This window comes from Taudactylus pleione, unplaced genomic scaffold, assembly GCF_031769625.1.
Source record: "Taudactylus pleione unplaced genomic scaffold, aTauple2 ptg000555l, whole genome shotgun sequence".
Taxonomy (NCBI): Eukaryota; Metazoa; Chordata; class Amphibia; order Anura; family Myobatrachidae; genus Taudactylus; species Taudactylus pleione.
In genome coordinates this window covers 830,303-843,351 of record NW_028284957.1, presented here as the reverse complement: position 1 = coordinate 843,351, position 13,049 = coordinate 830,303, and the positions used below count along the sequence as shown (strand labels likewise).

Sequence of the window (13,049 nt, the reverse complement as noted above, 5' to 3'; positions counted from 1 at the left end):
TATGCGCGCTCCCGCTACCCGCGGTATTCATTTAAAACAATAGTGGTCGCGGGGTATTCAGTTCTGAAAACCCTGCGCCGCGTAAAATGACAATGACAATGCTGGGAGACCCGGGGGCTGATGGGAGGAGCAAGGGCTGCTGGGAGATGTAGTTCTCCCAGCGCCCATTTTGGGGGGGCCACACACACACACTCACATAGACCACACACACAGACATACTCACCACTGCTGCAGAAGAGCCGGCTCCCGACGCTGGATACAGAAGACAGCGCTGAGGAAGGTGAGTAATTAAAGACTAATTAAGCTAATTGGCAACTTCCAATTGCTTGATTAGTCCTCAGGGGGGGTGCCGCGGGGGTGTCAGAGCAAGTCCCGGTGATTTGCTCTGGAGGTGCGAGAGAAAAAAACTCCCTGAGCGTGTTTTAAAAAAAAAAAAAAAACACGCACCTAATAGAATAGCAAAAAACATGCACCAGCAGGAAAAACCTCGCAGGTGCGGGTTTTTTGCTATTCTCGCACACAGTTGAACGTGCCCCATAATCTGCCAGTTGTAGGGAGGTGACGTAACGTGTAAGATATTAATGTGCAAACATCCATTCAATATTTGTAGTTCCCGATTCAGTGCGCTGAAGACCACTGCGTACAAACATTAATTACTACCTTCCCTGCCCGGTCACCTGCAGCCGCCATATTCACCTGCGGCTCTCGCAGCAGCCTGTGCACAGCAGCGATAGAAGTCGCCCTTCTTAAGAATGCCAGGACGTGCCGCTTAGTCGTTTGGAGAAGCTACGTGAATGCCAGCATCGGTATACAGGGTACCCGTGCTCTGTACTGTTGTTGTATTAGCGATACGAATAAGATGCATATTTTGTGAAAGAGTTCGCAAAGTTTGTGCCAAATAGCCCCTTCTGGCGAGATTGGAGGATAGCTGTATGTGGACACATCTAATGGTGGCTTCGGCCATAACATTACTACATAGAAGATGAAAGAAATGTCCATGTGGGAATGTAAATGTGGGAATGTGAAGCACAGACTGATAATAACACAGCAGTCATCTCTCATATGTTGTGATAACGTGTCCCGTGTGCTTGGACATACCACGGTCAGCCTGACAATAAGCTCCTGTCATCACCAAAGCATTTTCCATCCCATTACACCTAATGGCCATAATTACAGCACTAGAAAACCAGCAGTGGGGTCACAGACTATCAATCTGCAGCCTGATTCCCTCTAATGAAGCTGCAGGTTGGCTGTTAACGCAGACAGTCCTTACTGTAATTAATATCTACCAAGGACGCCACGTATCGGGGGTTAGGGGGAAGGATAAATTGAATGATCGCATTCAGGACCAGATTCAGACCCGCTCGCTAGCAAGCGGCCGCTCGTTGCAGACTATGGCCCTCATTCAGACCCACTCGCAAGCGGGCGCACGTACGTTAGGCGTACGTACAAAAATATTTAAATTCAATGGCTCGCTCGTATTTTCGTTCGCATCTAAAATTCCTCCCTAAACTCTGACGACCCCTCCTCTAACTAACGAGCGTACGAAATAGCGAGCGTACATCCCCGAAATGGCTTGAAAGGAACGCACGCACAAGTATAAACAGGAAGTGGCCTTGTCAGATGTCGATTACCTGCTCCTTTATTCTGCCTACCTCCATCAATCGTATCATGCCAATCAATGTATCAATTAGCTTAATTGTTTGTTTTTTTCAACACAATGCAAGAAACTTTACTCTTGTCCGTGTTTGTGTTTACCCGCAGAATACGTACGGATGAAACATTCGCTTTTATTGTTCAAAAAACATGTGAACCACAATTAAACAATTGTACTATTGCTGTGGATCCCCGCATATTTCCCTGGGTTCATTTCTTTATTTAAATTTGCTTACGCATGTCACTGCATCAAGCCTATCATAACTCTCCAGAGATTTCTGGCCCTGTCGAACACATGACTCATACACTAACCAATAAAATTGCTCCTGTTAATTTCCAAAATACATTAGCCAATCAGAAAATTTTTACACACTTTATCAAAAATGATTTTTAAGAAAAACACCATTGCCATCATGAGAGCCTCCGCATTCACCAGGCGCGAGCTGCTGGTGCTTACGGAGGTCATGGATCGCCGGATCACCAGCCAACCTCAACCCATGACCAACCGGCAGAAGCGCTCCGCGTATGCGGAGGCACGGTCCCGCCTGCGGTCCTTCGGCTCACGCCGCAACATCGGGCAGCTGGAGCGCAGGTGGTCCGACCTGCAACGGCGAACGCCCCGCTTGCTGGCATGCTTTCGCATGCAGATCCTGGCAAGTAAGTGTTATGTATTGTGGTTTTAATGTTTGTGTTTGTGGGGCAAACTGCGTGTGCATGTTTTCCTGTCTGTCCTATTTATTATTTGTACTCATATCTGCGTGTGCATGTTTTCCTGTCTGTCCTATTTATTATTTGTACTCATATCTGCGTGTGCATGTTTTCCTGTCTGTCCTATTTATTATTTGTACTCATATCTGCGTGTGCATGTTTTCCTGTCTGTCCTATTTATTATTTGTACTCATATCTGCGTGTGCATGTTTTCCTGTCTGTCCTATTTATTATTTGTACTCATATCTGCGTGTGCATGTTTTCCTGTCTGTCCTATTTATTATTTGTACTCATATCTGCGTGTGCATGTTTTCCTGTCTGTCCTATTTATTATTTGTACTCATATCTGCGTGTGCATGTTTTCCTGTCTGTCCTATTTATTATTTGTACTCATATCTGCGTGTGCATGTTTTCCTGTCTGTCCTATTTATTATTTGTACTCATATCTGCGTGTGCATGTTTTCCTGTCTGTTCTATTTATTATTTGTACTCATATCTGCGTGTGCATGTTTTCCTGTCTGTTCTATTTATTATTTGTACTCATATCTGCGTGTGCATGTTTTCCTGTCTGTCCTATTTATTATTTGTACTCATATCTGCGTGTGCATGTTTTCCCTCTATTTCTGATTTATTCATTCTACTGCTATTTGGCTTATTTGTTGTTTTTTTTTTTTTTTTTAGTTTTGTTGCCCGGATTTGTCCATAAACTAACCGCAATTTCTTTGTCATATTTTAGGGGGACAGCCAAGACTCCGCCGTCACCGTCCGTCCAGACGGCGTTCCCGGCCACTATCCCCAACCCCCAGCCAACACTCCACCCCAAATCTTTCCCCTATTCCCCACTCCTCCCCATCCTTCCCAGACCCTCTCCCGGAAATGTCGGGCCTCCTTCCCCTCCGTCCCACTTCCCCCTCTCCTCCACCCACCCCTCTTCCAATTACCCCCTCCCCGGAGTCCATCATAACTCCTCCCCATTCTTTGGGTAATGACGGATCCTCCGAGGAGGATCATGGAGGCATTTCCGGAGCTCCCGTTTTGGCTCCCGGTATGTTTTTTTTTTGTTTTTTTTTAAAGCACAAACTGTTTGTATGTAATCATGTGTCGTGCCTTTCTTCGTGTTTTTGTGGCTTGACTTTTGGTGATTTTGAAGGTTTGCCTTTACCTCTTCCTGGTGATTTCAACATACACATATCATACCTGTGGGAATTTGTACCTAGGCCTTGTATTTTTGCCAGCCCCCCCTTTTTTTTTTTTTTTTTTGGGTTTAGGAGTGATTTGGTTGTGTTTTTTTTTTTTAATGTGGATTCCCTATTGTTGTATTAACCCACACACTTTTCTCACCCACAGAGGAACAGAGGCGTCGGCAAGAGGTGGCGGATTGTGTGGGGCAGATGCGGCAACATGTCATCGGCATTCTGGTTGCCCTCGACCGGCTGTCTGGCCTCCTTCGGCAGTAGTTTTTTTATTTTTGTTATATTTTCAAAATAAACTTATTCAGACAAATATACGTTGTGGCTCATTTTTAAAATCCAAAACCAAGATAGTTTAGCATGACATAAGTAGACTGTTCCTGCAAGGATTTCCCTTTTTTAAAAGTTAGATTGTGTTTTGTCTTTGTATGTCAAACAGACACAAGAAACACATAACAGTAACAATGTCATTTCCCTTTTTGGGTGTAGTGTCAATTACATATTTCTACATTTTACAGGTTCCTAGTTGGTGCGCAAGCTGCTTAGGCCAATCTTACAAATCCCAAGGTTGGGCCAGGCTTCCTTTTGGTGTGGATTGGGAAGCTAAAAACATATTTCAGTTTAGCTCAACTGGCGTCAGTACTGGATTACCCCTTAGTCAAATGTAACTTGTGTTAACCTGGTTACACTTGCTGTTAACGTCCCAAAAAAGGAAGACCATTTCACTCTCCAAACATTTATTCACAACATAACAGAGAAAACAAAGTGGTCACTCCCAAAAAAAGAACACACTGATAAATTCAAATACAACACATACCAAGAAATAATTAAATAAAAACAAAAAATCAAGAACTGGTTGACGAAGGACCATGCCAACATGATTCCACAAACATGGCGTTGCGATATGGGTTCCAGAATATATGCCCAAAAGGACCAGATCCAGGTTTGGTAAGGGTAGCAGGAAGTAGTGAGTGTTGGAGTGGCAAAGATTATGTGAACAAACAGAAGATGGTGAGGAAAAAAAAAAAAAATTAGATGTTCGCAAACAAACACAAACACATTAGGTATAAACACTGTAGTTTTGTTCAAACTTACCTAAAAAATCTGGCCACCACATCATCGCGTATGGCCCCCCCACATACTGACCTTCGACCAACCTCGGGGGGGCCATCCTCAGGTAAGGCATCCTCTGGCTGCATTGGGACACCACTCCTTATGGCAATGTTGTGAAATATCCCACACAGGACCACAATTTTAGACACCATATCCGGCACATACATGAGCTCGCCACCAGAGCGGTGGAGGCATCTGAATCGGCCTTTTAAAAGGCCGATACAGCGCTCCACCACTTGCCTGGTGGCTGTAAGTGCGGAATTATACGCACTTTGTGGCCCTGGTGTGGGAGCCAAATAAGGAGTGAGCAGCCAGGACATGCAAGGGTATCCACTGTCTCCTGTGAACAAAAATATACCACATCAGGAACACTGTGTATCAAGCTTAACATTGTTATGTACTAAAGGTCTCCACTTACCCAGAAGCCACGCATCACCAGCTTGTAGGTTGGTTAATTTCTGCCATATCCCTGATTGCCGGATGACGAAGGAGTCATGAGCACTTCCGGGTAATTTAGCATTCAGGGACAGGATCTGGAGGGAGGCATCACATACCACCATTACATTCAGGGAGTGATAGTGTTTACGGTTTCTAAATATTGCCTCCAGCCGTGCTGGAGGCTGAAGTGGTATGTGAGTACCATCCACAACCCCTATGATGTGTGGGAAGCCAGCTATTTGGTAAAAATTGGCCTTGGCCACACTAAGGGCACCCATATCCAAAGGCATTTTAATAAAATGATGGAGGTGCTTGAAAAGTGCCTCCAACACTGCCCTCAGGATCCGGGAAAAGGAGGATTGGGAGATGCCCGCCACTATTCCCACCGTTGTTTGAAACGATCCTGAGGCACAGAAATGTAACACCGCCATAAATTGCGTGGTGGTGGTGGTATTGCTGTTGGACTGTCAATTGCTGTTGGACTGTCAATTTGCCGCTCAAGATCACTTTCTATTAATGAGAGAGTGTCTATGATGATTTTGGGAGGTAGACGGTAGCGTCTTAAAACCTCATCATCGGGCATTCCAAAAAGGGTGACACGTGTTCGAAATATCTGGGGCCTTGCATGCCTACGATGCCTACGCCTGGGACGAGTTTGAGGTTGGTCGTCTTCCGGGAGCAGGGCCAGAACAATTCGCCCCAGATCTACCTGAAATTCAAAGTTTACAATGTAAGGCTTTTGAGCCACCCCAAAAGTAACATAAAACAACTTAGCTTTCTGATACCATCCATAGCTGCTTACATGCCGGGGTATTGTCATGATACGTATAAACTGTAAAAAAGCCAAAAATGAGACATCAAAAATTTAGAGGGTGAATTTTTGTTTGTCAAATTGTTGCAAGCCAACACATAAAATAGGCGAAACACACATTTGGCCATCGATGAAAACGACATTGCACACCGTACGTCAAATAGGGTTCAAATGGACCCCAAAAATGGAAAAGGGAAAAGCAAAACTGGTTTACATGATGAATAAGCCTCGAAAAATGCGTTAATTAGTTCGCAAATGCAAGTCACCACACCAACAGTTAAAAATGCGTTAATTATTTCGCAAATGCAAGTCACCACACCAACAGTCAAAAATGCGTTAATTATTTCGCAAATGCAAGTCACCACACCAACAGTCAAAAATGCGTTAATTAGTTCGCAAATGCAAGAAAAAAAATGGACTTACCCAACTCGAATATATAAGATTTCCAAAAAAAAGGTCTTTGGGTCCGAAAGCCAAAACAAACTAAAAAAGATGAAATTAGTGTAAAAAAAAAAATAGCTAACCAAAAAACAGAAGTAGACACCAATTGGCCACAAATTAGACTGCACAAAACTTACCAAATCAGGAAAGGATGGGGAAAAAAGCAAAAAAATGCGAACGGAAAACCAAAACAACTGTAGCAAAACCAAACAAAAAACCAACTCTGCCAAATCCTCCAACCGCAAACAACCAAATCCAACCAACTTAACCGCCAACAATCCAACAACCCAACCTCGACTCCACACACACCAAGCCATAAATAGTGTTTATTTTCCCGCACAAATTAAGGATGAATCATAGGGACGCACAATCAATGATGCGGCCGCAAACAAAGGACGCATGTATAAATACGTCACGAAATCACATTGAATTTCTGGTTGATTTCATTCTGGAAGCAGAGACATGGCTTCAGACCAGGGAAACAATGGCCAAAAATCCGGCGGTAAGGCCTTCATGCATTTTGTCTCAATGATTATTTTAAAACATAATATTGGGCAAGTTGTGAAGTGGCTAAATCTGCATATTTACCCAAATAGGTGAGGAGGATGACATGGAAGAGACTGCTGGCCCCAGTCAACCCGCCAAAGCTGGCAAAAAAAAAAGGCAGCCACATTTCACAAGCAAGGAGATGGAGGTTTTGATCCAGAAGTGCGTTGACATCCTGCCCCAGGCAGCCAGGAATATGAGCCAAAGCCAGAAGTGGAGAATGTGGGAGGAGGTCGCCGTTGCTGTCAATAGGGTGGGTGATTATGTCCGTCTAGCCCGGGATGTCAAACGGCGGTAAGTAAACACTTTCCCATCCTATAAACAAACCCCATTGTAAAAAAAAGGATAATGGTTCCAATTTCATTCCACAGATGGGCAGACTTCAAATATCGTCTCAAGCAAAAACTTGCCGACAGGGCTAGGCATGCAAGGGGGACAGGTGGGGGTCCCACCCCTGTGTCATTGGAGTTGACAGACTTAGAAGAGCTGGCACAGGGGTGTGTGCAGGCTGTGGAGGTGTTTGGCGTGTCCAACATGGATACGGACATGCCAGACTTTGCGGCTCCTCATGTTGGCCAAGGTAAGTCTTGTGATGTCACCAACTCTGAAATGCTATTGTGCCAATATGTAGATTCTAATGTGAGTCTTTTCGCAATTTTCCTAACAGAGACAGAGGCGGATGAGTCTGCTCCAGAGGGGAGCCTTGGCCGCAGAATTTCTGCTGGCTCTGCAGGGGAGGAACCAGTACATCCGGCTGAGGACCCTGCAGAAGCCAGTCCAGGGCGTGCCCCCTCGCAGGCAGTGGGCCTCCTCACAGAACTCAATTTTAAATCGGATTTCCATACGGAGATTCTGCAGAGGATGGACGCCAGTCTGATACGGGTGGCTGAGGCCCTGGAGCAAAATGCTGCGGCCAACGTGACCATTGCTCAGGCCCTGGCGGAAAATACCAGGGCCAACATCCGCATCGCCGATGCCCTGGAGCAGCTCGTTCGCCAGCACATGGTGGAGCCGACCTCCCTTCCTGCCGGAACATCCGGATCCTCCACCTCTGGCACAACATCAGCCAATCCTCCAAATGTGCCTAGCCCTGTGCCTAGTCCAGAGGCCACAACATCTGCCTCTGGACAGGCCAGCCCGATGGCATCCCGGACCCAGTCTGGCGCCCACCCTCACCCAGCCAAACGGGCGAGAAAACGGTGACAGCAATGGCGACTTTTCCCACACTCCTTCTGTGCTTGGCTCATATTCCTTTCTGGTCAAAACTTCCCTCTCCTTTCTTGTGAAATTTTTTTACATTTTGTATTTACGCTTATGTTAGCAGTTATGGTTTTTTTTTTTTTTAACAAATATCTTTGCCACAAAAAAAAGGCAACAAAATATTAGGCCAATTTGTTTGTGTTTAAACAATAAATTTAAAACAAAAAACTGACATTGTATTGTGACATTATTGTACAAATGGGTTACATTTAATCCTGGCCCTAAAGGCAAAAACTGACCCTCTTAAAAAAAAAAAAAAGGCCTCTTTAAGGAACGTTTCAAAAATCACATAGCGATGCAAATTCCACAGTAAACCAAAAAAAAGGGGAGATAATTAAAACATGATGACATTATTGTTACAATAGGCCATAACCAACAAATTGTGGCCAAAATAAAACACCCAAAATGTACGCTAATTGATTGTGTAATCATGACATTAGCAGCTCTGATTTCCACCTGCGTACGCTTTTGTGCTATCCCAATAAACTGCTTTCCAAACACATACCAAGCCGGTTTTCAATCCAACACTAATTACTTTACTGACCAGCCGCGATTAATCGCAGCACCATCGTTGAGTCCCGGGACGGAGGAGAAGGCCATCGCCAATGTGGTCGAGTAATCCTGACCCTAAGCTGTGCGAGCATTTTGAAGGGAAAGCGGATGTTCCAGTGACGTATGAGACGGTCCGAACACATTTGACGTTCGCATCTGCTAATGTATGTACGCCCCAAAAACGCCTCGCCACGCCTGCGTTTTTTCATCTCCACCCCCGTCAACACCCAAAAACGCCCTGTTCTGTCAATCACATTTGATATGTCACTTCCTGTACGCTATTTTAGGAACGAGAGAAAAAAAACTCGCAATCTGCCGTACGCACATGCGCAGTGTAACACCGACGCATGCGCGGTTAGTCAACATCGGAACGCAACGAGCGTACTGTTGGTAACGTGCGGCTCTGAATGAGGGCCTATGTTCGCTAATGTGCGCATTCGTGTAGTTCGCGTGCGCAAACTAGTACGAGCGATCGGAATGTGCTCGCTCGCCCTGCAAAGACAGCCCAGTGGGATGAGTGACAGGAGAGGCCGTTTGTGGGTGGTAACAGGGGCAGGGCAGTAGTAATGGGGGAGTAGAGTTGCGGACGCAGGCGTCCCTGAGTGTTTTCACGCCGTTTCTAGGGCGTGCATAATTAATACGCAGCATCATAGTACACGTCACCTGGTTGAATAATAAACTGAAGTGCTTGCGGTATGGTAGAGTCAACCGCAAAGGCTGCGGTCAGATCCGATGGAACCTGATGTACCGATGGCTGTATATATTTCCTGGAGATGACGGCTAAAGACAGGCTGGTGGGCATCTTTAAACACAAAGTGATCGCTCGCCAAGACATAGTGGGCGTGCTTATGCCTTGCCGTGCGAGCGGCTGCCTTGACGTCTCTTAGCTGAATTTCCATACGCTGGGAGCGAGCATACACATCTAGCGAGTGGGTCTGAATCAGGTCCTCGGTCATTAGGCAGAAAAGTAGCCACGTGTGTAAAAAGTAAGTACACCCCAGGATTCAGTAACTCATAGGACCCCCCTTAAGAAACAATATCTTGAAGTATTATATGGATATTTGAGGATTTGTAACCCAGACATCCTTACAACGAGGTTTTATCTTACGGATGTTTGAGGACAAACTCTTGATGTCCCACCTACAAAAGCTTAATGGGGTAGAGGTCTTGGACTTTCAGTTGGCCATTTCGAAGCCTTAATTCTTTAATTGTTCAGCCGCTCATTTGTAGATTTGTCGATACGAGGAGAATCCCATTGTATGACGCAATGTCGGCCAAGCTTTGGATGTCAGACAGGTGGCCTCGTGTCTTCCTCTAAAAAAAAAAACCTCAGGTATAAAGAGGGACTCATGGTGAACTTAAAGACCGCGAGGCGACCAGGTCATGAAGATGCACAACAACCCCATATCTTCTCTACAATGGTGTTTGCCAGTTGGAACGAGGTTCTCAAGGTGACAAAGTGTTTGATCTTCAACAAACATAGTTTTGTGCATTAACAGCGCCAATTTGGTCTTGTCCGTCCAGAATTCTCATGTCATCCTTATATGCAGCAACTATGAAAGCCTAAACCATACTGTGATATTTTTGGGGAGACATGGCTTTCTCCTGGCGAACCTTCCATGAAAGCCACACTTGTTCAGGCCATTACTTGATGGTAGAATCATGAACTTCAACATTCACTATGTTGACAGTGGCCAGCCGATCCCTGGACATAGTGCTGGGCTCCTTGGGAGCTTCATACTGTCTGACTGTTGAGTGAAATTGCTGGGACATCAAGTCCTAGGAATATTGGCAACAGCATCCAATTATTATAACTAATCTCTCTGAAGAAGGATGGACGTCTCACTTCAATGGCCTTATAACCTTTCCTAGACTGATGGACAGCTACGAGAACATTCTAGGGGGCAGATTCAAGTACCCGGCATGGGTGCAGCTCCAGGTTTAACGGCCAGAGCTATTCAATTATTCCGTGATAAACCCGCGGGTACTAGGTACTTACCCATAGATTCCGCATTAAGGGACTGACTCAGCACGGATCGCAATTGCAACTGCGTACGCAGATCGAGAGATTGTTAGTCACTGAGCGTGAGTATAAGCTGCACTGCGCGTGCGCGGCGATCACACTGCGATTACGCACGCAGATAGGAGTCCATCGTAGAGTGAGCGTCAGGCTGCGAGCATTTGGGAGTGGTGACAGGCGGAGGTGGGCAGAGAATTGCAGGCGTGCCTGTCCTTTTGAACGCCGATTCATGGGCGTGCATAAATTAGTCACTGCGATTGCATAGTAATCATTGCGTGCGATGAGACTTGCAATTTCTGTGACGGGTCAGACCTGCAGTTATTGTTCGTGACAGGTCGATGTTCTCCGATGGTACCGACGTATACGCAGGACTGTGAGGTATTACGGATGTGAGAAAGCAGCAGTGGGCGTCTCTATGCTGGCTGAACAGTGATGACATTAGAATATCTTCACTGCGAGCAATTACGCAGCTATCAGAATTGCGATCCGTATTAAATCAGTTCAGGAATCTATGAGTTTCCCCGTACAGTAATTCCCAGAGGGCGCGTTTAATGCAGATTTTTCCTCGGGGCTCCTGATGCTGCGAGGGGGAATCTGCATTAAGTGAATCCTCTGGGACAGAACGTGCGGGGATGCGGCACCTTATTGAATAGGTCAGGGCTGACAATTAGCCACGGAGGTTTCTTCTCTCCTTGGGAGTGTTGTTAACACCAACCTTAATATTCCAGACCGAACTGCCCAAAATTTTCCTTTTATACAGAGGTGACAGCGCTTCAGGACAGATAATGGCGCGCACCTGATAAGCGCCAGCGGGCTTAAATGACCTACCTTACGGATATGGAAGCAGTAAAGGAGTACTTACTTTATCACACATGACTTCTGGACAAAATAAAATAACAAATAGCATGACTGCCCCCGTGTGGACAGTTATGTACTTGCTAGTAAATTCTAAAGTATAACCATAGCCGGATTAACAACAGGTGCGCATCATTTAACATGTCGACACCAAAAATGTCAACATATTGTTATTTATTATTTTAGCCTAGCCATAAAAAAGAAAACAAGTGTCGACATTTTGCCGTAGACAGGTTTAATGTGGACATTTTAACCATGTCGATCTAAATGCATGTCTACATATTCATTGACGACTTAATGATCACTTAAATCATCTGTCGACATTCAGAACCTTTTGACATTTTGATTGTCAACAAGTCGCCTGGATACATAGCTGTGGTGCTGGGAGTATTTACACACTATCATTGTTAATAATATCTCATTGACAATTTTATTGGTAGGGGCCCCCACGAGTTAGTTGCCCTGGGACCCCACAAACCGTAATCCGGCACAGAGTATAAAAATGAAATCTGGCGTGATTTAAAAAAAACAAATAAACCGTCTATATGGGGGGGGGGGGGGAATTCAATTCAACGCGAACTGAAGAGCGCCGGGAGGGAGCTCCCGGACCTATTCAATTCAGTGCGCTGTTATGTCGGAGAATGCCGGTTCTCGCGACTTAACAAGGGTGCTAAGGCGCCGTAACCGGCATTCTCTGACTAAAGTGTCGGGCGTGCGGCTGTTAGTGCCGCGCTAAGCAGTAAAATAGCTGCGCGCCCGGCACTCTTGTCGGATTTCTCCTCACATCCCCAGGGGGGTGCGAGAAGAAATCCTTTGCCCGCCCAAACAGCGCGGTGTATTGAATAGCTTTGGGAGCCCCCTCCTGCGGCTATTCAACATCGCACTGAATTGAATTCCCCCGCTATGAATTAACATTTTGAAATGTTTTAAGGTGATATATATATATATATATATATCAATTATTCAGTAAGGTGTTTTAAATAAAGAATAATAAATTATTATTTATAAATGGCACCACAAGGGGTCCGCAGCGCTTTACAGAGTACAAAAACATTAACAATATGAACAAAAACAGGAACGAATGTGACATACAAGACAGAACATTGCAGGACTTTGGGATCAATTCAATTCAACGCTCCCGGAGCTATTCAATTCAGCGTGCTGTTTTATTTGGGAATGCCAGATCTCGCGCCCCTTGCGCCTTAAACGTGATGTTTAGTCGCGAGAACCGGCATTCTCCGACTAAACTGCGATGCCGTTTCCGGGGCACTAAGGGCAGAAAACAGCATCGTGCCAGGAGTTTTGTCGGATTTCTGCTCGCACCCCAGGAGGGATGCGAGAAGAAGTCCTTCGCTGCGCGCTGAATTGAATAGCTCCAGGAAACCACGGACACTGTTTGTAAACATCGCTGCATCAGCCGTCGCAGAATCCAAATAAGCTGCAGGGCGCAAGAACCCAA

At 45.5% G+C, this 13,049-nt stretch overlaps 1 protein-coding gene across 2 annotated transcripts in view; it reads right to left on the bottom strand.

Moving 5' to 3' along the window:
• The window catches only part of EXT2 (exostosin glycosyltransferase 2), a 90,784-nt gene that overhangs the window by 73,020 nt on the left and 4,715 nt on the right, over positions 1 to 13,049 (bottom strand). The gene's annotated exons all lie outside the window — the stretch shown is intronic.